Source organism: Palaemon carinicauda, unplaced genomic scaffold, assembly GCF_036898095.1.
Source record: "Palaemon carinicauda isolate YSFRI2023 unplaced genomic scaffold, ASM3689809v2 scaffold179, whole genome shotgun sequence".
Taxonomy (NCBI): domain Eukaryota; kingdom Metazoa; phylum Arthropoda; class Malacostraca; order Decapoda; family Palaemonidae; genus Palaemon; species Palaemon carinicauda.
The window spans coordinates 24,336-45,875 of record NW_027169358.1 but is presented as its reverse complement, the minus strand read 5'-3'; the positions used below and the strand labels follow the sequence as shown (position 1 = coordinate 45,875).

Here is a 21,540-nt window from a genome sequence, read left to right as displayed (position 1 = left end):
ATATCAGTAGGAGGGAGAACAGCACTTTCTCATCTACAGGAACCTTGTCCGAGAAAAGCTAGGTTATCTCAGTGAGGGTCTCACTGGTGCATTAGCAACAGACCAGAAGGCAACGTTATGTAACTGCTTGACAGTCTGTGAACTGTCAAAAACTGAACTGTCAACCACAACAGGTGCGTGAGGACATACAGCACTGGTGCATTAGTAGCAGACCAGAAGGCAACGTCATGTAACTGCTTGACAGTCTGTGAGTTGGCAACAACCATAGCTGTGTGGGGAAGCAAAGCCTCTACTCCTGACTGACTAGTCTGCTGCAGGCGAGTAGCGGTAACCACAGTGGGTTGCGGAGGTTGACGCACAGTGTCAAAACAAAGCAACTTAACTCCACCCTCCTGTTGTTGTGGTAACTCGCGAACGTCAACGGAGGGTAGCGTGCGTCTGTGAACGTCAACGTGCGGCTGGCAGGGTACACTGCGCATGGGAGGTGGAACTCTCACAGGCGGAGTGCGGGAGCAGGTAGCGTCAGTGTCTACTGTACGCACAACCGTGGTTGGTTGTAGGCTAACGGGTGCAGCGTCAACCTTCTCCGCACGATACTCCTGCATAAAAGATGCTAACTGTGTCTGCATAGACTGTAGCAAAGACCACTTAGGGTCTACAGCAGCAGGTGCGGCAACAGACGGTGTTACTGCCTGTTGCGGTACCACTTTGCCTCTCTTAAGAGGTGTGCAGTCATCGGAAGACTGCAGCGAGTCCGAACTGACCCAGTGGCTACACCTGGGCCGTTGGACTTGCGCGGAAGGGACCGACTTGCGCTTAATAAGCTGCGAGACCTTGGTCCAAGGTTTCTTACGAGAAACCTCTTCCGCAGACGAGAAGTAAATGGGCTCTCTCGTCTTTGTGTGGATGGGGCGATCTTGGGTAGATACGCCCGAAACCACGGAGGGAAAACGTCTGTTCGTTGATCAAGGCCTGACGAACCCATAAGTCGTTCGACATTACTTCTCCCCTGGGCTTGGGAGCTTGCAAGAGGTCCCGGACTAGGTGAACGACAGGCACGAACAGACGAACCCTCGGACGCAACACTGTAACACTTTGCGCATATCACTTTATCACTTCGATTTTCTGTTTTGCACTTATTTCACTGAAATCGAAATTAATACTAGCAAAAACAGAAAACATATATAAAGATAAAGAATTCAGTGGCTGGAAAAGAGACTAAACACTAGTTCAAATAAACTACGTTTACAATCTCTCACCGCACATAGCCTGGGGACAAGAATAAAACCCTAGAAACGTTTTACCTTCTTCCCCGTACAGCGACTAGGGAGGAGAGTAACACGAGAACAACGTTACCCGCTTGAACGGAACGTTTTTTCACCTCTCTCTCCCTCCGTCTCTATCTCTCTCTCTCTTTCTCTCTTGATTTCGCACCTGAGAGAAGAGCCCAATTATATATTGTCAAAACATGTTATTTGGCTAAAGGAAAAAACTGAAAGGTTTTCCAAATAAAAAGTTCCTTTAATTTAGAATTTAAACCATTTAAGCTAAGAAAGAATGAACGAAACATCAGAATCGATTTACTCTTACTGCAAAGTGAAACTGTGATACACTCTCTCTCTATCGTAACGATAGAGCGCATGTTGAACGTCCTGAACGTCAACAACTGCGTAGTCTAAAAAACTAAACGTTAGTTCATCTTTGAAAACAGTACGAGACTATCAAAGAAATTCTTTCATAAAACATTAAATTTAAAAAGTTTTAAAATTCTTTAAAGGCTAAATACGATATAACGGGCTCAACGTTGATTAACTTCGGTTCCAAGTTAGGACCGCCTACTATCAGGAAAGGTCGCATATAAACAAAACATAAAAATTTATTTTCATATGTTTATAATAAATGGAAAGTTAATCAAAGAGGCCTAATAAAGGCAGAGAGATATAAAATATATAGATCTATAACGTGTTAAGCATAATTGCTAAAAACCTAAACACACTTCCGTCTAAGGGAAGGGTCGGCCATTTAAAAGTGAAAGAGAGTCCATACTCTCTTTGTCACCATAATTAAATCTATCCAAAACGAGTTCAAGTTTTGAGATGAAGATAAAACCCCTGCATAGCGAAAGCTCAAAACTGGAATAGTGTACTTCACCAAATAGTTGTGAAAACAAATCCAGTTAGTAACAGCGTATTTAGTAGGTCTTGCCAGTGGCACGACAGAGAGAAAATTGGTTCTGTGTTGACATGGAGTACTTGAGTACCTGCTCGACAGATGGCGCAGTTGATGTACACCCCCACCTGTATAGCGATCGCTGGCGTATTTTGTCCTTAGGTTTTTCTGTCGGGCAGCAGAGCTGACAGCTATATGATCACCGGCTAAGTTTAATATTGAAAATTGGATTTTTTATAACGACACAAAGATTTAGCTATTTATACGGGGATATTACTTTATGCGAAGCTGAAAGAAAATGGATTTTGACGTAGGAAATATCTATTTTTGGGTGAGATAGCCATGACGTCCTGATGGAAGGTCCTTCCGGCAGCTTCCTACCGTATAATATTTCTGCGAGTGATATTACAAGAGAATAACCGTCAGGTATCACGGGGTTCTAACCCCCGGAACGACTATCCTAAGATATCATGTATAATCAGGGACGTATCCGTAGATAACCATAGATATCGTACCCCTAATAGACTTAACCCAGTTTAGGAATCTAAGAAGGATAGGTGGGGAGACTTTTAACGAGGGTTATGCACCCATCCGCTCATTAGCAGGGTGGGGGGTGGGGGTAGTTGCTACCCCACTCACTTACACACCTGGGCTGATAACCTACTTCGCTTGGAGGTAGGACTTCAATAGGGACAGGTACTGGCGGGCCAATTTATATAAATAGCTACAGGATTGTGTCATTAGGAAAAACACAAATTACTTCCAAATTTGTCATTTGTTCCGTCACTAAATAACAAACCAAAGCTATCTATATGGGATGACTTACCCTTGAGAAAGGTGGAAGTCTGTGCCAATTGGCTTTTTGGCTTTGACCCGAGAGTTTTCCCCTTAGTGTGTTCTGCACATAATTGGCGGAAACTCTACACCTCACTAAAACTGTACTATGCATGCCGCGGCCTACAAAAGCTGTGTGCTCGTGACACTAGCAATGTGACAGTCTAGCTAAGAGTTCTTCCGAGCCATAGGTATCTTCAGAGGTCACCAAGACATTACCTAATATCCCATCGTTAGGGTATGGGGACGCAACAAGTATTAAAACAATGCTAGGTTACACTAGGGAAAATGATTTACCTGCAGATAGTTGAGGTCAGCTTTGCAGAGGACCCTGAATGCTGATTCCCCAAGGGAGGGAAAGATGAAGAAAAGAAAGAGCCAGCCATTCTTGAACAATCACCCCAGACTACTCCAGGATAACTTATGCCCTCAACCCTCTGCTACTTGTCCATCAAGGAGCTTGAGGTGTTAAACAACTCGTGCAGCCACCACAGGACCAATGGAAAAAGTTTCCATGTTCCCATGCGTTACGTTTTGCAGGTAGTGGGTAGTGAAGGTCGTCTGATGCTTCCACATGCCCGCTTCTAGTACCTGCGCCACAGAGTAGTTTCATTTGAATGAAAGGGATGTTGCAATGCCCCTGACGTCATGAGCTCTCGGTCGATATGTTGGAAGAGGATAGGGATTCAGGGCCTTACGAATACAAACACAGATGGTGTTCTTCGTGATCCTTCTCTTGACATTCCTTGTGCTAACGAAGAGTGCTGACACTTGGGGGCCAGCTACAGGTGTTCTTTTGACGTAATACCTCAAAACTTCTTGCTGGGCATAGTAACAGTTGATCTGTGTCATCGGTTATGGTACGAAGACTCTCAATTTGGAAGAAATCAAATCTAGGATCTGCTACCCCTGGATTTTGAGACTTTGCAATGAAATCAGGAATGAAGCTGAGGATTACCTCTCCCCATTCCTTTGAATGGGCGATGTCTTAAGAAAGACCATGAAGTTCACAAACTCTTATGGCCAAAGCCAAAGCGAGTAGGAACACCCTCTTCAGAGTGAGGTGGCGATCTGTTACCTGGCGTAATGGTTCATAGGGGAGACTGAAGGACCCAAACCATGTTCCAAGCAGTTCTAACTTCCAACTAGGGACAGTAAACTCATAACTTCTATGAGGAGAGAAAGTTCCAACGATAAAGAAATATCTACAAATTTCAGCTTAAATACTAGACTCAAGGCTGAGTGGTAACCTTATACTGCTGAAACTGAGAGGAGCATTACCTCCGAAGGTGTAAAAGGAACTCTGCTATCATTTGAATAGTAACATCGAAGGGAGAGATACCCCTTCCACGACACCAACCATAGAAGACAGTCCACTTAGCTTGGTAGACCGAAGCTGATGAGTGTCGAAGGTGTTGCGAAAATCCTCTCAGAGTGAGGAGGTTCTGGATAGTCTCCAGGCGTCAAGTCATGGCAAAGCTACAGCATTGTGGAAGATGTTCCCATGGGGCTGCTTGAGTAGATCATGTCGTGGAGGGAGTTCTCTTGGGAGCTTTGTTAGGAGCTGCAGAAGGTCCGGGAGCCATTCTGCGTGATGCCATAGCAGAGCTATGAGGGTTATCGAGAGATTGGTGGATGCTCTGGTCTTGTTGAGAACTCTTCTCATCAGACAGAACGGGGGAAAGACCCAAACGTCGATGTTGTCCCACCGTTGCTGGAATGCATCTTGCCAGAGAGCCTGGGGATCCGAGACTGGGTAGCAGTAAAGCGGGAGCCTGAAATTCGGGGATGTTGCGAACAAGTCCATAGTCGGGGAACCCCACAAAGACAGGACTTTGTTAGCTGCTAGATGATTTAAAGACCACTCGGAGCCCAATATCTGAGTCGCTCTGCTCAGGTTGTCTGCGAGCACATTCCTTTTGTCTGGAATGAAGCATGCTGATAGGGTCACCGAGTTGTCTTCTGACCATCTCAGAATCTCTAATGCTAGATGCTAGGGCCTGCGAAAAGGTACCGGCTTGTTTGTTGAAGTAAGCCACTACCAATGTGTTGTCGCTCATCAACACCACCAAGTGGCCTGCCGAGAACTGCTGGAACTGTTGGAGGGTTAAGAAGGCTGGCTTCATTTCTAAGAGATTTATGTGCTGGTACTTTTTGGACTCTGACCATAGGCCTGAGGCTGTGTGGTGCAGCATGTTGGCCCCCATCCTTCTTTTGATGCATCTGAGAAGAGCATCAAGTCTTAGGAGAGGACGAGAAGGTCGACACCCGTGCGGAGATTCTCGTCTGCCACCCACCATCTGAGGTCTGTCTGCTCTTCTAGTCCTACAGGAACTCGAATGTCCGGGGAATCGTTAGACTGATTCCAGCTGAACTTTAGCCTCCATTGGAGAGATCAGATACTGAGACAGCCCTTGGGATCTAGACAAACCAAGGATGATAGGTGCCCGAGGAGACATAACCACCTCTGGGCTGGGAGTTCTCGTCTGAGGAATGGTCTTACTACCTTCGTCAGCCTCACTACCCTGTCATCTGATGGGAAGACTTTCTGTTGATCAGTGTCGATGATAATATCTAAGTATACCAGTCGTTGAAAGGGAAGTAGTGACGACTTCTTGAGATTTTCCATGATTCCCAGATCTTATCAAAACTTATGAAGTTTGTCTCGGAGATGAAGAAGGGTTGCCATCGAGTCTGCTAGAATCAGCCAGTTGTCCAGATATCTCAGGAAATGGAAGCCGATTCTATGAGCTCAGGATGACACTAGGGCGAATATTCTCGTGAAAACTTGAGGTGCTGTGGAAAGACCGAAGCACAGCACCTTGATCTAGTATTTCTTGTTGTCTGGAATGATCCTTAGATACTTCCTTGAAGACGGGTGGATTGGGATCTGGAAGTATGCGTCTTTTAGGTCCAGTTTGCACCTGAAGTCCTGTGGTCTTACCGCTTGTTCGACTGTGTCTGCCGTCTCCATGCTGAACGGAGTTTGTTAGACAAACTTGTTCAGAGCTGAGAGGTCGATAACACCTTTTTCACAAGAAAGAGTCGACTGAAGAAGCCTGGGAGTCACCGAGGACCTCCTGGAGAGCAGCCTTCTTCAACATGGTCTGGAATTCAGCCCGGAGAGCCAGCTCCTTTGCGGATCCCTTCGCATAGAAGCTTGATGGAACTGGATCCTTGGTCAGTGGAGGGAGAGATTGAGTGAATGAGACGCAATACCCTAAAGGAATCATGGAGACTGTCCAAGGTTTAACCTTAAGCTGCAGTCACCTTTGCCAGTGGCAATGCAGGTAACCACCACTGGTGGACAAATGGGAGGATGGCCCATCCTAGCGGGTGCAGTCTCGGCTGCTTTCTCTAGAACTCTTACCTCCACATGAGGGCTTGGAACCCTTTCGCTCTTTGGCTGGAAAAGGCTTCTACACCTTGTTGTCGTTGTAGCTGCTGTCCTATTCGTTTATTCGTTAGCGGTTTTAGCTGTTTCTGTTGTTTCTTCTGCAGAGGAAGTGGTCTATAGGACGAGATGTTCGAGCCCTATGGAGGAGGGTGTCCTGCTTGAACTTTCTTCACCTCTCTGAAGCCCGGTCAACGTTTTCCGGCCTGAACAGAGGAATCATTCAGAGTAGAGTTTCTCAGTCTCGTTACTTCATTCTGGGGGAGCTGACGGCGGAATCTTTTTTTTTATAGAGTCCCTTCGCCGAAGGATCGTATTTGCCCAAAAGTTCACAACTTGGTGGGAAAGGAACTCAATGGTTTCATTTCCTGATAATAGAAAGGTCTATATCACCTTCCTCGAGGTCTTGCACCTGTCCTCGGTCCTTATGAGGTATCCCACTGATCCTAACCAGAGGTCTAGCCACAAAGTAGCCTGCATGGCGTACTTCGCTACTTTCTCCTGGTTAAGAATCTTCAATGCCGAGAACGAAACTCGAAGTCCTGATAGTCTCTCGAGGGAGATCCCTCTGGTAAGGGCCTCTATGGAGTGATCGAGAGGCAGGGGAGGAAGGGGCTCATAGGAGACCTCGTGATACTTCCTCTGCTGCACAAAAGGAGGTGGAAGATGTTTAAGGGAGGAGCAAGTGATCTGTGAGAACGCCTTCCGACAGGCACCGCTGGATCAGATAACCCATTAATGATCCTCATGCAGGCCAAGACCTGCTAGAAGGCGTGCTCCAACTCCTCCTGCTCTGCCTCCAATAGCTTTGGAATAGCAGGTCTTGGGAGATGGTCGTCATCGTCGTTAAGTCATCCACCCACTAGATCTCCTCTCGAGGTGAGTCGACGTCGTCCCTCGAACAATGATGACGACCCTGCAGGGTTTGGAGAAGATCATTTGGATCCTTTTTGTGAAGGCCTTGAAGTCCTTGCCAGACTCTATGACAGTCTTGGCATCCTAGACCCCTTACGGGATGGAAAGAATTCCTCCAGGAGTGAAGGTCTTGCATGCTCTTCTGTATGTCCATCATTTGCTGAAGGAGCGACGTCCTCCAGTAAAGGTCTGGATAACGGTAGCTGCTTCGAGGGAACCACCTTGATAAGGGAGGGGCAGGAAGACCCAGCCAAAGAATCCTCTCCGAGAGAGGGAGAATCTTGGTTCGGGAGATGCTGGGGGCGCCTACCCCCGGAGGAGTGGGGATGACGATGCTCAGTCTCCGCCTGAATATCCGTACAGGAGTCAGTTTGATCCGAGAGGAATCCTGCGGTTTAGCTATTACTCATCTCCACTTAAGAGAGATGGAAGATGATGAGGGCACCTCAGGAGGGGGGAACGTAGACTTACGTCTAGAGTCAGCCGAAGATGAAGACGACTTCTCCAAAGGAATCCTTGGCATACTGGTGGACTGTAGAGGTGAGACACCTTCCACAAATGCCTGGTGAACTGCTTTGACCGGTGCATTGAACCAAGGTTTCTTGCCCACTGAGGAGCTGGCCGACAGATTCCCTGAGAGGATCGATGCTGAAGGTCTCTGAAAAGATGGAACCAGGTTCCTGCCTGGATCGACTGATGACTGGACAGGCAAGCGGTGCGAAGAGGCGGACGGCTGCTACCTTGATGGTTCCCACTTAAGGGTGAATGGACAGGGCAGCTTACCCATCTAGGCTCCTTAAAGGCTGGTTCCTTCTGAAGGAGAGGTTGTCGGAAGTGGTCCTTCCAGGCGTGATGTCCTGGACACTTTGGCTGGGGAGCTGTGTTCTTGAGTCGACCTGTAAGAAACAGAAGACTTACGGTCTAGAGTTGGAAAACGGCGATCTAAGCCTGATGACTGTCATTTGTGAGCTGGTGAATGAGAGGGAAAACTCCTACAAGGAGCTGGCAAATGGCAAGTTGGCGAGTGCCGATGACTTGATGAGTGATGAGAAGCTCAAAGAAGAGAGTGTCAGGAAAATTGCTTTTAATCTGGAGATCTCCAACAGCCTGGCGAATGGCGAACGGCTGGTGAACGACCAGCCACAGGAGAACTAAGAACAGCTGGCGAATGACGAGCCACTGGCGATCGACGAGCAGCTGGGGAATGCCGAGAAGCTAAGGAACAACGAGCAGCTGGAGAACGACGAGAAACTGCCGAAAGTCTAGTAGTTGGTGATCGGTGAGTTACAGCCGAACGATAAGCTGCTGGTGAACGTCAACAAGGCAGGGAATGATGAGTCGTGGATGAGTGACAAGTAGCAGTAGAACTACGATCAGCTGATGAACAGTGGACTGCAAGTGATCGACAAGTGGTCGGAAAGCCTGAAGAGTCTATGGCAGCTGACAAACCACAAACTACTGTCAAGTGATGAGAAGTTGAAGGGTGCCTATGGACAAACAAATACTTAGGGGCTGGCAAACGGCGAGTCCAATATAACAGATGAGGGTTGGGAACTAGAAGGCTGTCGGCGACTCTGATGTTATTCATCACGAGGTGAAGAGTGACGGTCTCTGGAAGAGGTCTGCAGTCAAGGTGACGAGTGACGAGGTACTCCACTGATGAGCGACGATCCTCCGGAGGGGATTGTCTGGCGAAGGAGATCGCAGTCTTTGGGTAAACCAAAGAGAGGTTTTTTAGACGGAGGGGGAGGAGAACGTCTGAAGCGTTAAGGAGAACCACTCACTCTGGGAGCTCGTTGAGGGCAGCGAAGATCTTCCGAAGGGGAGGAATGCTAAGCAGGAACAGGAAGATGTCTAGAAGACATTTGGATCTGGGATTCTACGGGGGGATCTCACTCTAGGCGAGAGCGATACCCACCCACAAGAGGGACCTGCCTTGAACTTTGCTCTACCCCAGATGGAAGAATTGGCTCAGCAAGGGGGGAGGGAGCAGTCTTTGGCAACGGCGGCAGCAGCGGAAGAAGAGGCAGGGTGGGAATCGTCAGCGGACACGGCAGACAAAACCTCAGGATCTTGTAAGCTCACACTCAGCAACAATAAGGGATCCACCTCTGAGGAAGTGTGATCGTTTCTGCTTCGAACCGAGTTGAAGTTCAAAAAACACGTTTATCTTCGGGAGCCGGTCAAATCCAGAGATGACCATACCTGGAAAACATCAGAAAAAGAGTACTGCAAGTCTCACTTAGGGAGAGGGGTGGGGCGGGGCCGCTTCACTAGGGGAAACAGCACTATTCCTCGAGACCTGAGGTTGACCTGGAGTTAATTGGCGTACGTTTTTCTGCGATTGTTTCCCGGCGTAAACAGAATGAACAGGAGCTTCAGGAAGAGGTTGGGTGTGATCAGAGAAGTCCTAGATTTCTTAAACTTCGAGGAAGACCCTGAAGGTGAAGAATCCCTTTTGGACTTCTTATGTCGGGTCCCATACTTCTCCCACTGAGAGGCAGACCACTCTCGGCATTCAAGGCAGGTGTTGTCCTGGTCACCACGCCGCTCACAGCAGGCAGGACATAGCAGATGCTTATGACATAAACATCCCACAGGAGCAGCCATCAGGTCCCGGACAAGTCCGCATGTGGACGGCCAAGGAGAGAGCACACACACACACTGAAAAGAAAGAGAAGAAAGCAATTAGTCAGTAATGGCAAGTCAATAAAGGTGAGGGGGGAAGAGGGGCAACGTACATTCTCCACTCAAGCCAAAAACAAAGTGGGTTCACAGCCCCGGTGTGTGAGTGAGCGGGCTAGCTAGTAACCCTCCACCCACCCTCGCTAACTAGTGGGTGGGTGGTTAACGCTCGCATTCAGCTTCAATGAAAGTAATATCCCCTATGAAGAGCGTTGGTTTGTATTTAGTGACAGAACAAATGTAAATTGGTTTGCAAATATTAGGAAGACCTCAGGGGTAACATCTATGTATACAAAAATAAAAAGAATGGACACTACCTAACCTAACGTAAATTACAACACCGAGCACAGCTTGACAAAGGCCTGCTTCCATCTCCATGGCTCACCTACTTAACCTGGCCTTGAAGGTATGGTTTCTGAATGAATTAAGTAAAACATTAGTCTATAATATAACCAAATTTTAAAGTACAGTAAATTATATTTACCATAACTATACAAACCTGAGTCCTTCAATAAGAGAATGTATAATTTAAGTAAAATTTTAACTACTGCACATCATTCCATAAACTACTGGCTTTTGGCTTTCCCTGGGGACTCCTTATTTGAGTGTGTGAGCACTCAAGAAATAAGGAGTCCCTGCACCTCGCTAGAACCTTGCTACACAAGGTCTGCGGCCTACGCAAGCTGTGTGTGAAGGTATGAAGTGTGACTCATCCTAGAAAGTTGTTCTGAAGTTCTTTAGATGGAAACTTGTAGACTAGGACTTTCCCAATACCACCTCGTCAGGGTATGGGGACATGACAGTATTAATATTAATACTAGGAACACAAGGGAGCATGGTTTACCTGCAGTGGTTTGAGGTCAGCTATGCAGAAAACCCCGGATGCTGCTTTCCCCAAGAGAGGGGATGATGAAGAAAAGAATAAGGGCCAGTCAAAACTTTTCATTCATGCAGACTAAAACCGGGTAACATTGCCCTCAACCTTCTGCTAATTGTCCAATAAGGAGCTTGAGGTTTTAAACCAGCTGTTGTGCAGCCACCACAGGACCGATAGAGAACGTATCGAGTCTCCTGTGGGTCATGTCTTGCAGGTAGTGGGATGTGAATGTTGCTTGACGTTTCCACACCCCAGCTTGAAGAACCTGCGTCACTGAAAAATTCTTCTTGAAGGCTAGGGACGTAGCTACGCCCGACATCGTGTGCTTTAGGGCGACGTGACGGAGGAGGGTCTGGATGCAGTGCCAGGTCAAGGACCCTGCGAATCCATGCAGAGATGGTGTTCTTGGTGACCCTCCTCTTAGTCCTTCCTGTGCTGACGAATAGTGCTGACACACGAGGACGGGCTGCAGCTGTTCTCTTGAGGTACAGCATCAAGCTCCTTACTGAGCAAAGTAAGAGATGGTTTGGGTCATCCGTTACAGTAAGGAGACTAGAAATCCGGAAGGAGTCGAATCGAGGATCCGCTACTCCAGGGTTCTGAGTCTTAGCAATAAACTCAGGGACGAAGCTGAACGTTACCTCTCCCCATCCCCTTGAATGGGCGATGTCATACGAGAGACCATGAAGTTCGCTCACTCTCTTGGCCGAGGCCAAAGCTAGCAGGAACACCGTCTTCCAAGTTAGGTGGCAATCTGATGCCTGGCGTAATGGTTCAGAGGGAGGTCTCTTAAGAGACCTGAGAGCTCGAACCACGTTCCATGGGGGAGGTCTCACTTCCGACTGAGGGCAGGTAAGTTCATAACTCCGTATGAGTGGGGAAAGTTCCAGCGAGGAAGAAATGTCTATTCCTTTGAGCCTGAAGGCTAGACTTAAGGCTGAGCGATAGCCTTTCACCGCCGAGACTGAAAGGCGCATTTCTTCCCGCAAATACACGAAGAACTCCGCTATTGTTGGAATAGTGGCATCGAGCGGAGAGATACCCCTTCCACGACACCAACCAAAGAAGACTTTCCACTTTGCCTGGTAGACAGATGCGGATGATTTTCGCAGATGTCCAGACATCCTAATCGCAACTTGCTGCGAAAATCCTCTCTCAGCGAGGAGATGCTGGATAGTCTCCAGGCGTGAAGTCGTAGCGAAGATACGGCTTTGTGGAAGATGTTGGCATGTGGTTGTCTGAGTAGATCGTGTCGTGGAGGGAGTTCTCTCGGAAGTTCCGTTAGGAGTTGCAGAAGGTCCGGAAACCATTCCGTGTGATGCCATAGCGGAGCTATGAGGGTCATTGAAAGATTGACCAATATTCTGGTCTCGTTGAGCACCCTCCTCATCAGACAGAACGGGGGAAAGGCGTAAACGTCGATGTTGTCCCACCGTTGTTGGAAGGCATCTTGCCAGAGTGCTTTGGGATCCGGGACTGGGGAGCAGTATAGTGGAAGCTTGAAGTTCAACGCTGTCGCGAACAGATCCACAGTCGAGGAACCCCACAAAGTCAAGACTTTGTTGGCTACTAGATGATCCAAAGACCACTCAGTACTCACTATTTGAGACGCTCTGCTCAGATTGTCGACGAGCACATTCCTCTTGCCTGGAATGAAATGTGCCGATAGTGAAATTGAGTGGACTTCGGTCCATCTCAATATCTCTACTGCAAGATGGGATAGCTGCTTTGAAAAGGTACCTCCTTGCTTGTTGATGTAAGCCACTACTGTGGTGTTGTAGCTCATCACCAACACAGTGTGACCCGCCAGGTATTGTTGGAACTGCTGAAGGGCCAAGAAAATGGCCTTCATCTCTAAAAGATTTATATGGAGGCACTTTTCTGATTTTGACCACATGCCTGAGGTCCTGTGATGTAGAACGTGGGTTCCCCACCCTTTCTTTGAGGCGTCCGAAAACAGCATCAAATCCGGGGGAGGACCACTGGAGGTCCGTCCGTTCCGCAGGTCCCATAGGGATCATGACGTCCGGGGAATCACAACCTTGATTCCACCGGGACTTGATTCGCCACTGCAGGGATCTCATTCTGAGGCGACCGTTGGGAATTAGACGAGCCAAAGATGAGAGGTGACCGAGGAGACGTAACCTCGATTGGGCTGGAAGCTCTTCTCGTCTGAGTAAAGGTCTTGCGACCCTCCTCAGCCTTGCTATCCTGTCGTCTGATGGGAAGGCTTTGTGGAGAGTGGTGTCTATAATAATGCCTAGGCATACCAGTCTTTGAGTGGGAAGCAGAGAGGACTTCTCGAGATTTACCATGATCCCCAGATCCTGGCAAAGTCTCAGAGAAGTTTGTCTCGGTGTTGAAGAAGGGTTGACACCGAGTCTGCTAGGATTAGCCAGTTGTCCAGATAACAGAAGAGACGGATGCCGATCCTGTGTGCCCACGACGATATTAGGGTGAACACTGGTGAAAACCTGTGGTGCTGTGGAGAGACCGATACACAGCACCTTGAACTGGTATTCCTTGTTGTCTATGCTGAATCTCAAGTACTTCCTTGAAGACGGATGGACTGGGATCTGGAAGTACAGGTCCTTTAGGTCCACTGTGCACATGAAGTCTTGCAGTCTTACTGCTAGTCTGACCGCGTCTGCCGTCTCCATGCTGAACGGAGTTTGTTTGACAGACTTGTTCAGAGCTGAGAGTTCGATGACTGGCCTCCAGACGCCTTCTTTACAAGAAAGAGTCAACTGAAGAAGCCTGGGGATCCGTCAAGGACCTCTTGGAGAGCGCTCTTCTTCAACAGGGTCTGCCCGAAGGGCTTGCCCCCTTGCTGATCCCATGGCAAGGGAGTTCAAGGACACTGGATTCGTCGTCAGGGGAGGTGGAGATGTTATAAACGGGATGCGATATCCTAGACTGATCACGGAGATTGACCAAGAATCGGCCACGAGTTGCTTCCACCTGTTTGCGAACTTTGTAGGCATCCCCCTACTGATGGAAATGCAGGGGCACTGCCAATCCTACCGTTTGCAGGCTCGGCTGCTCCCTCTAGGATTTTTGCCTCCCCTGGAGGACATTTTGCCTTTCCTTTCTTTGACAGGAAAGGGCTTAGACACCATCGTCTTCGCTGCAATTGTCGTCGTTGTGTTCTTGGCTGGACGGGACTGCTGTGGTGCTGGAGCCTTATAGGGCTTAGATGTTAAAGCCCCATGGAGGAGGGAGTCTTGATGTGACTTCCTCCACCTCTCAGCAGCATGTTCCACATCCTTAGGCTCGAATAGAACAGACCCCTCCATGGAGGAAAGTCTGAACTCTTGATCTCGGCGCTAGGGACCTTCTGGTGGAATCTCTCAGCTACTGCATCCCGACGTTTCAGGATGGTATTTGCCCACAAGTTCGAGACTTGGTGGGCCAGAAACTCGATCGTGCGAGTACCTGAGAGGAGGAAGGTTTCCATAGCTTTACTGGTACGTTCCTTGGAGAAATCCTCAGAACGTATCAGGATACCTAAGGTCCCCATCCAGATATCGAGCCACGAAGTGGCTTGCATAGCAACTTCACGACCTTCTCCTGGTTGAGGATCTCGGCTGTCAAGAACGAGACCTGCCGGTTGGAGAGTCTCTCAAGAGGGACTCCCCTGGCTAGCTCTTCCAGCGAGTGGTGAAGTGGGAGAGCTAAACAAGGCTCCTTCAGGATCTCAAAGTACGCGAGGAGGTGGGAGGAGCTTGGTGGTACTGGAACGGTTGGAGGAGGACATCTTGAAGAGCTGCTGGGCGATCTTGTACCTGGTACTCTTTACCCCTTGAGACCAGGGCAGGGCTGCAATGGTCTTAGAGGGCTTCTGAGTACCAAAGATGCGGTCTAGGACCGTGTCTTTGCCCTCTCAAGGAGGGATCTCTGGGTTGGAAAACCCGTTGAGAGCCCTCATTAGGACAGGACCTGCCAAAACGCGTGTACTGACTCCTGCTGGTCTCCTCCTGTTGTAGGACTTGCAGCGAAGTCTCCTCCTATCCCCCAAAGACTCTTCTTGGGGAGAATCGCGGACATTCCCTGAGTGGCTGGCTGAATCCATCCATGCCCTAGTGGAGGACTTAGGCAATGTTTTGAAGTCTTTGGATTCCTTCCTGGGAAGGATGTAAGACGCCAACATTGATGAGGGTGGCATGTTCCTTCTAATCCCGGACTGTGTGGAACTCTCGGCGTGAAGAGAGGCTTCCTCCATTGGTGCAATGGGGGAAAATCTCTCTTCGCGTGATTCCCTTGGTGACGGGAGATCTTCGTCTGAAAGGGAAGGAGAGTCAGTCCGAGGAATAGGAGGAACTTACCTTGAAGGTCTGCGTGGAGTCAGTTTCGCCCTCGGGGAAGTGACCGCGTCCAGAACTCCTCTTTTCCTCTTCAGAGGGGTAGAGAAACCCATGGTTCCGTGTCCTAGATCAGAGAGGACAGGCTTGAAACCCTGAGTTACGGCTCTGATCAGGGCACTGAACCAGGGCTGTTGGCTGACAGACGCACTGTCAGACATTCCCCCCGAAGGGAAAGGGACTGAGGGATCCCTGGGAGGAGTCACTGGAATAGGTGGGTTCGCCTTTGGTAGCTTTGGGATCCTGAAACTCCTCTGGAAGTTTCCCTTCTCCCACAATGCGCGGTGGTATGCGCTTGCGGGGAGGGGAATGAGGAGATGGCGACCTTGCCAGACGTTGTTCCTTGTGATGCGCAGGCTCGCGCGTGGGGGAATATTGACGCTCGCATGAGGGAGAATAATGGTGCTCGTGGGAGGGAGGAAATTGAAGCTCGCGTGCGGGAAACTGATGGCGCGCAGGAGAATCACGATGAACGTGCGGGAAAGTGTTGGCGCGCATCTGTCAAAGCCTTAGGGCACGCGCGCAGGAGAATGTCCCTTAGAGCGCAGTAGATTCATGATGGGCGCGCATCCCTGGGAGATGGATGGCGCGTGCGCGTATCTTTGTAAGCGCGCGCAGGAGAAGGCTGGCGCATGGGTGAGGGCAGCATAGCTGTCTCATCTACAAACTTGCTTGCAGGAGAAAGTTGGCGGGCAGGTTTTACCTGGCGCTTAGGATGGCGCGCAATATGGCACTCAGGAGAGCGTGATGTATGGCGCGCATATGAGAGTTAGCTCGCAGGTGGGCGCTGGCGCAAAGGAGATCGTTGGCGCGTAGGCGCAGGGCACGTGAGCGCAGGGCACGTGAGCACAATGGGCGCAGGGCACGCAGGAGATCGTTGGCGCATGTGCGTGCGCATGGTGGAGCTCTACTCTTGTTGGCGCGTATGCACTTTAGGATGATGCCGTGTTAGTGCGAGCAGGATGAGCAGCGCGCTTGTAGTGATGGGTCCTGACCAGCTACTGATGAGCGCTGGTCTGTCAGGTGGAAGGTCGACGTGTCCTTTAAAAGGACGACCTTCCACCGAAGGAGATTGCGAACGATCTGCAGAAAGGTCCAGGACCAATGCAGGTGCAGTGATTGAAGATCGGTCTAGAAGCTCCTCTGCGGGGGACTGCATAGAAGACGTTAAACCAAAGAGGTGTCTCCTCATCGCAGGTGAAGGAAGGGCTCTATGGCGAAGAGGAAGGCGAGCCTTCCGACAGATGTGCCCTCCGGGGGTCATTGGATCAGCAAGCTGACCTTCAGCAGTTCTCGGAAGATGAGTCTCTGTAAGTGAACTTCCCCGAGGGGAAGAAACACAAGCAGGAGAGACTGACGATGGACTTAGTTTCCCCCTCGTAGGATGGTCAGGAACAGGGGAAACTAAGTCGTCAGCAACCGTAGAGTCTGGAGTGGAAGAGGAGATGGGTGAAACTGCACGGGATACCTCTGACACCACAACGTCGACAAGAAACAGGGGATCAACCTCTGACGGTGACGAAGATTGCTTGACAGCAACACCCAGGCGGATATAATCAAGCAAAACCTCCTTGGAGGGCAAACCCGTAAGCCCCAAAGAGGACCAAAGCTGAAAAAAGGAAGTTAGTGACATGTCCTGCTCTGGGGGAAGAGGTGGAGCTGCTTCGCTAGGGGAAGCAACGTCATCTCTCGAGACCCGAGGTTGGTTAGAAATAATTCGATCTATGCTACCACTTGACGGTCTCTCGAAAGAGACCGACCGAGTGGGCGCTTCGGAAGAGGTTTGGGCAATGGAAGAAGAGGCCTTGGGTTTTTCTTGCTTCGAAGGAGAAATATCCCGCTTGGACTTCTTCTTCCGCCGTCGCGAAAACCTCTCCCGCTGGGAGGCAGACCACTCCCTACACTTGACATTATCACATTATTAAAAGAAGGACAAAGGGCGTGAGGATCAGTCTCGACCACCGACACGAACATTCCACAAGGGCGGTCGGGAAAACCAGGGCAGGTGCGCATGGTCGCAGAGGCCAACTTCACGTACACAGTAACTAGAAAATAAAAGAACAAAAAGCATCAATGGCTGCCAATATGACGGCGAGGATGAGAGCGGACACGTCCGACCACCGTCCGAGTCAAGAACAAAGTGAGCTCAAGCACAGGTGTGTGTGTGGGGGGGGTAGCAAGCTACCCTCCCCTACCCCCGCTAACTAGTGGTGTGGGTAGTAAACCTTCGTTAAGAATTAATGGCTCGTCATTTCAGCTATGCCGAAAGTAATACCCCTATTAAATAGCGTGGATTGTATTCCAGTTACGGAACAAACTAATTTTTGTTATATATACAACCAAAGGTTAGGGTAGACAACATCTAGTTAAGATGTTTAGGAGGATTAACCCAGTGTCAATCAGCCCAACCAAACCAATCTTTCTTTTCCGTGCGCTTGTAGGCCTGCTTTTGTTGGCCATGTGATTTAAAACGTTTTAACCCACCCGCGACCCAAGATTGACCTGAGCGAGGTCGGCCTTACCAGTACTAACCTCCAAGATGGACAGACGCATATCCTATACTGTAGTTTTCCTTTGAGCGATGCGGTTGAATTTATTACTCATATCGGTCAGCTTGATACTTTGAGGACGATCGTGTATAATAGGAGATGCAGGAACCACAATTGTCGTAAAAAATGCAAATAAAGGTAATCCAAAGTAATACTTATAATACAGTGTGGTTAAGATATAATTTAGAGCGCTGCCCACCATTTTATTGTGTAGGAGAGAGATTTATTTGTGATTCACTTCAACATAATGTAAAGATTTATTCTTTATTCTGTTTTAGTTTGTGACCTGGAGGGGGTCTGGGGCTTGCCCCAGGGTAAGGGTTATGCCCTGGGAACTATTAGGTTAGGTTAGGTGGCTTTTTACAAATCTGGCTAGGGGTTGTGACCTGGGAAGGGGATCCGGGAGCTTGACCCCGGCTAGGGGTTGTGACCTGGGAACTACTAGGTTGGGTTAGGTGGCTTTTTACAAATCTGGCTAGGGGTTGTGACCTAGGAAGGCTGTCCGGGGGGGCTTGCCCCGCCTAGGGATTGTAACCTGGCAACTATTCGGTTAGGTCAGGTGGGTTTGTTAGGTTCAGTGGCCTTTTACAAATCTCACAAGGGTTAAATAATCACGTTTAGTCCTATTTAACCACACCCAAACCCCAAGGTTCCCACCTGTGTCCGTCGAGTGTTCCTAGTACAGTATGTAGAACGTTAGGACAAACTAGTGAAATTTCAGTTATTTGATATCGTATGAAATGCCAAGCACAAAATTAGGGTTTTCTCGGTGTTCCAACACGTTTCTTATTGTCTATTCTCACATGTTTCCGACATTCATGCGCAAAGTGGTCCTAGTATGTAGATTGTTGAGAAAAGCCTTCTCAAAACTAGTGAATTCATTGATATCTCATTCGGTTACAATTCCAGTGGGGGTGTATGTATGATAGCGGCCACCTGTATGTATTATTATGTCTGACTTAGAATACAGCCGTGTAAGGGGGGTTCGCAGGGGGCGTCAGCATCCCCCCCCTTCATTAGGTAAGTAGGTAAGGACAGGGGTTGTAAGTTAGGTTAGGGGTGAAAGTTTAGTTAGTTGATGTAAATTCTTATTCCACATGGGAGGAACTGGCCGCTGAAATACAAAGCTACATTTGAATATAATTCCAGTGAAAAAACAGCCAATTCCTGACGTTTTTTACTCTATTTTCTAGTTATCCCGAACCTCTCCCAACAAACTACGAAAGCAACAAAGTTTTACCTATCCACCATAGGTGGGCTAGGGTCTAGCCTACAACCCTGTCAAAAGTGAGGCTAAAATGGAATAAAACACGACATATTTCCGTAATCAAACAGTTATTTCAAATATTGGATTAAATTTACAAACTGAAAATCAAAGTTTTGAAACCCCAGGTAGCGCCCATAACCTACGATTTTACCGGCCAAACAGTGCCGAAATAAAGGCCAAAAAAGCTGGTTTCATTTAGAATATGAATGAAAATGGTGAAAATAATCAATAAACTAAAAAAAAAATAATTAGATACATAAATATGGTACGTGACATCTAGTCAAAAACACCCCCAAATGATACGCCGACAAATTCCTCTTTATCGGTTAAATAACATAATTCACGGCTAAATAACGTCAAAATAAACCATATTCAACACTTACTGTCTTCTGTTTCTTGCAATCTGAACTCGACATCTTTTTCTACACTCAAAAATATGAAAACATTTATGATTTGACGACCGGGAGAATTTGGGACTCTCTCTCGAGAGAGGAGTATAGACGACTGAATCTTGAAATATAATGCATCAAAAGTCTCCATTTCAAGGTTATTGAATCCCTTAAAGTGACACTTATGATCCATAATACTTCAAGATTCAGTCGTCTATACATGTAAACAAAACCGGCAGTTGATTCTTCTTCTTCATACTTCTTCAACGACGTCATTACCAATTGATAGGATAAATATATCCCTGTTAAATTATGTAAATACATTCATGTGATGTTGTTTAGGATAAATATATACCTGTTAAATTATGTAAATACATTCGTGTGATGTTGTTTAGGATAAATATATACCTGTTAAATTATGTAAATAAATTCGTGTGATGTTTAGGATAAATATATACCTTTCAAATTATCTAAATACATTCGTGTGATGTTGTTTAGGATAAATATATACCTGTTAAATTATCTAAATACATTCGTGTGATGTTGTTTAGGATAAATATATCCCTGTTAAATTATGTAAATACATTCGTGTGATGTTGTTTAGGATAAATATATCCCTTTTAAATTATGTAAATACATTCGCGTGATGTTGTTATGAATATATTATATTCTCAATAGAACGAAAATGAAATGATTTAGATGTTTTTACACACTTTATAGTGTTTTCAGTTTGAACATGAATTAAGAAAATGAAGATTGATAATGAGGTTTGGGAGTAAAGTTTGAAAAAGGTTTAAACCTGAAGTATGAAAGTATCGCTTGAAAGTGAAGTTTGAAGGTAAATTTGAAAAAGGTTTGAACATAAAGTTTGAAAGAGGTTTGAATATAAACTTTGGAAGTGAAGTTTTTAAAGCGAGGTTTGAACGTAAAGTTTGAAAGTTATAAACATGAAGTTTGGAGTGGGTTTGAACAGTTCAAAAGTGTGGTTTAAAAGTGAGGCTTAAAAATGGGGTTCAAATGTGAAGTTTGAAAGTGATGTTTGAATGTGAAGTTAGAAAGTGGGGTTTAAATGTGAAGTTTGGGTAGTTTGAGTGAGGTTTGAACATAAAAGTTTGAAAGTGAGGTTTGAACAGTTTGTTTAGCGAGGTTTGAATGTGAAGTTTGAAAGCAGGTTTTAATCGGGAAGTTTAGGTAGTTTGAATGTGAGGTTTGAACGTGAATCTGAGGTTTGAACTTGAAGTTTGAAAGTGAGGTTTAAATGTGAAGTTTAGGTAGCTTAAAAGTGAGATTTGAACATGAAATTTGAAGGTGAGGTTTGAACATAAAGTTTAAGAGTGAGGTTTGAATATGAAGTTTAGAAGCAATTTGAAAGTGAGGTTTGAATATGAAGTTTAGAAGCAATATGAGTGAGGTTTGAATATGATGTTTGGAAATAAAGTTTGAAAGCGAGGTTTGAAGACAATTTTGAAGCGAGGTTTGAATATGAAGTTGGTGAGGTTTGAATATGAAGTTTGAAAGTGAGGTTTGAACATGAAGTTTGAAAGTGAGGTTTGAACATGGTTTGGAAGTGAGGTTTGAACATGAAGTTTGAAAGTGAGGTTTGAACATGGAGTTTGAAAGTGAGGTTTAAACACAAAGTTTAAAACAGGTTTGAATAAAAATTTGAAAATGAGGTTTGAAAGCGAGGTTTAAATGTGAATTTTGAAGATAAGTTTGAAAGTGAGGATTGAATGTGAAGTTTCAAAGTGTGGTTTGAACATGAAGTTTGAAAGTGAGGTTTGAACACGAAGCTTGAAAGTGAGTTTTGAACGTGAATGTTGGAAATGAAGTTTGAAAGTGAGGTTTGTATGTTTAGTTTGAAATTGAAATTTGAATGTGAAGTTTGAGTGTGGTTTGTACACGAAGTTTGAAAGTGAGGTTTGAACGTGAAGTTTGTAAGTGAGGTTTGAACACAAAGTTTAAAAGTGATGTTAGAACATGATGTTTGGAAATGTAGTTTGAAAGGGAGGTTTGAATATGATTTTTTGAAATGAAGTTTGAACGTGAGGTTTGAACTTGCAAGTTGAAAGACGTTTGAATGTAAACTTTGGAAGTACAGTA

General features: G+C 46.9%; 1 long non-coding RNA gene across 2 annotated transcripts in view; it reads right to left on the bottom strand.

Moving 5' to 3' along the window:
• LOC137635812 (uncharacterized) overlaps positions 1-19,532 on the bottom strand; it is a 46,750-nt gene extending 27,218 nt beyond the window's left edge. For both annotated transcript variants that reach the window (XR_011042798.1, XR_011042797.1), the window contains exon 1: positions 19,435-19,532. This is a non-coding gene — a long non-coding RNA (uncharacterized lncRNA). The remainder of the gene's footprint in view (positions 1-19,434) is intronic.
• Between the last annotated feature and the right edge of the window lie 2,008 nt (positions 19,533-21,540).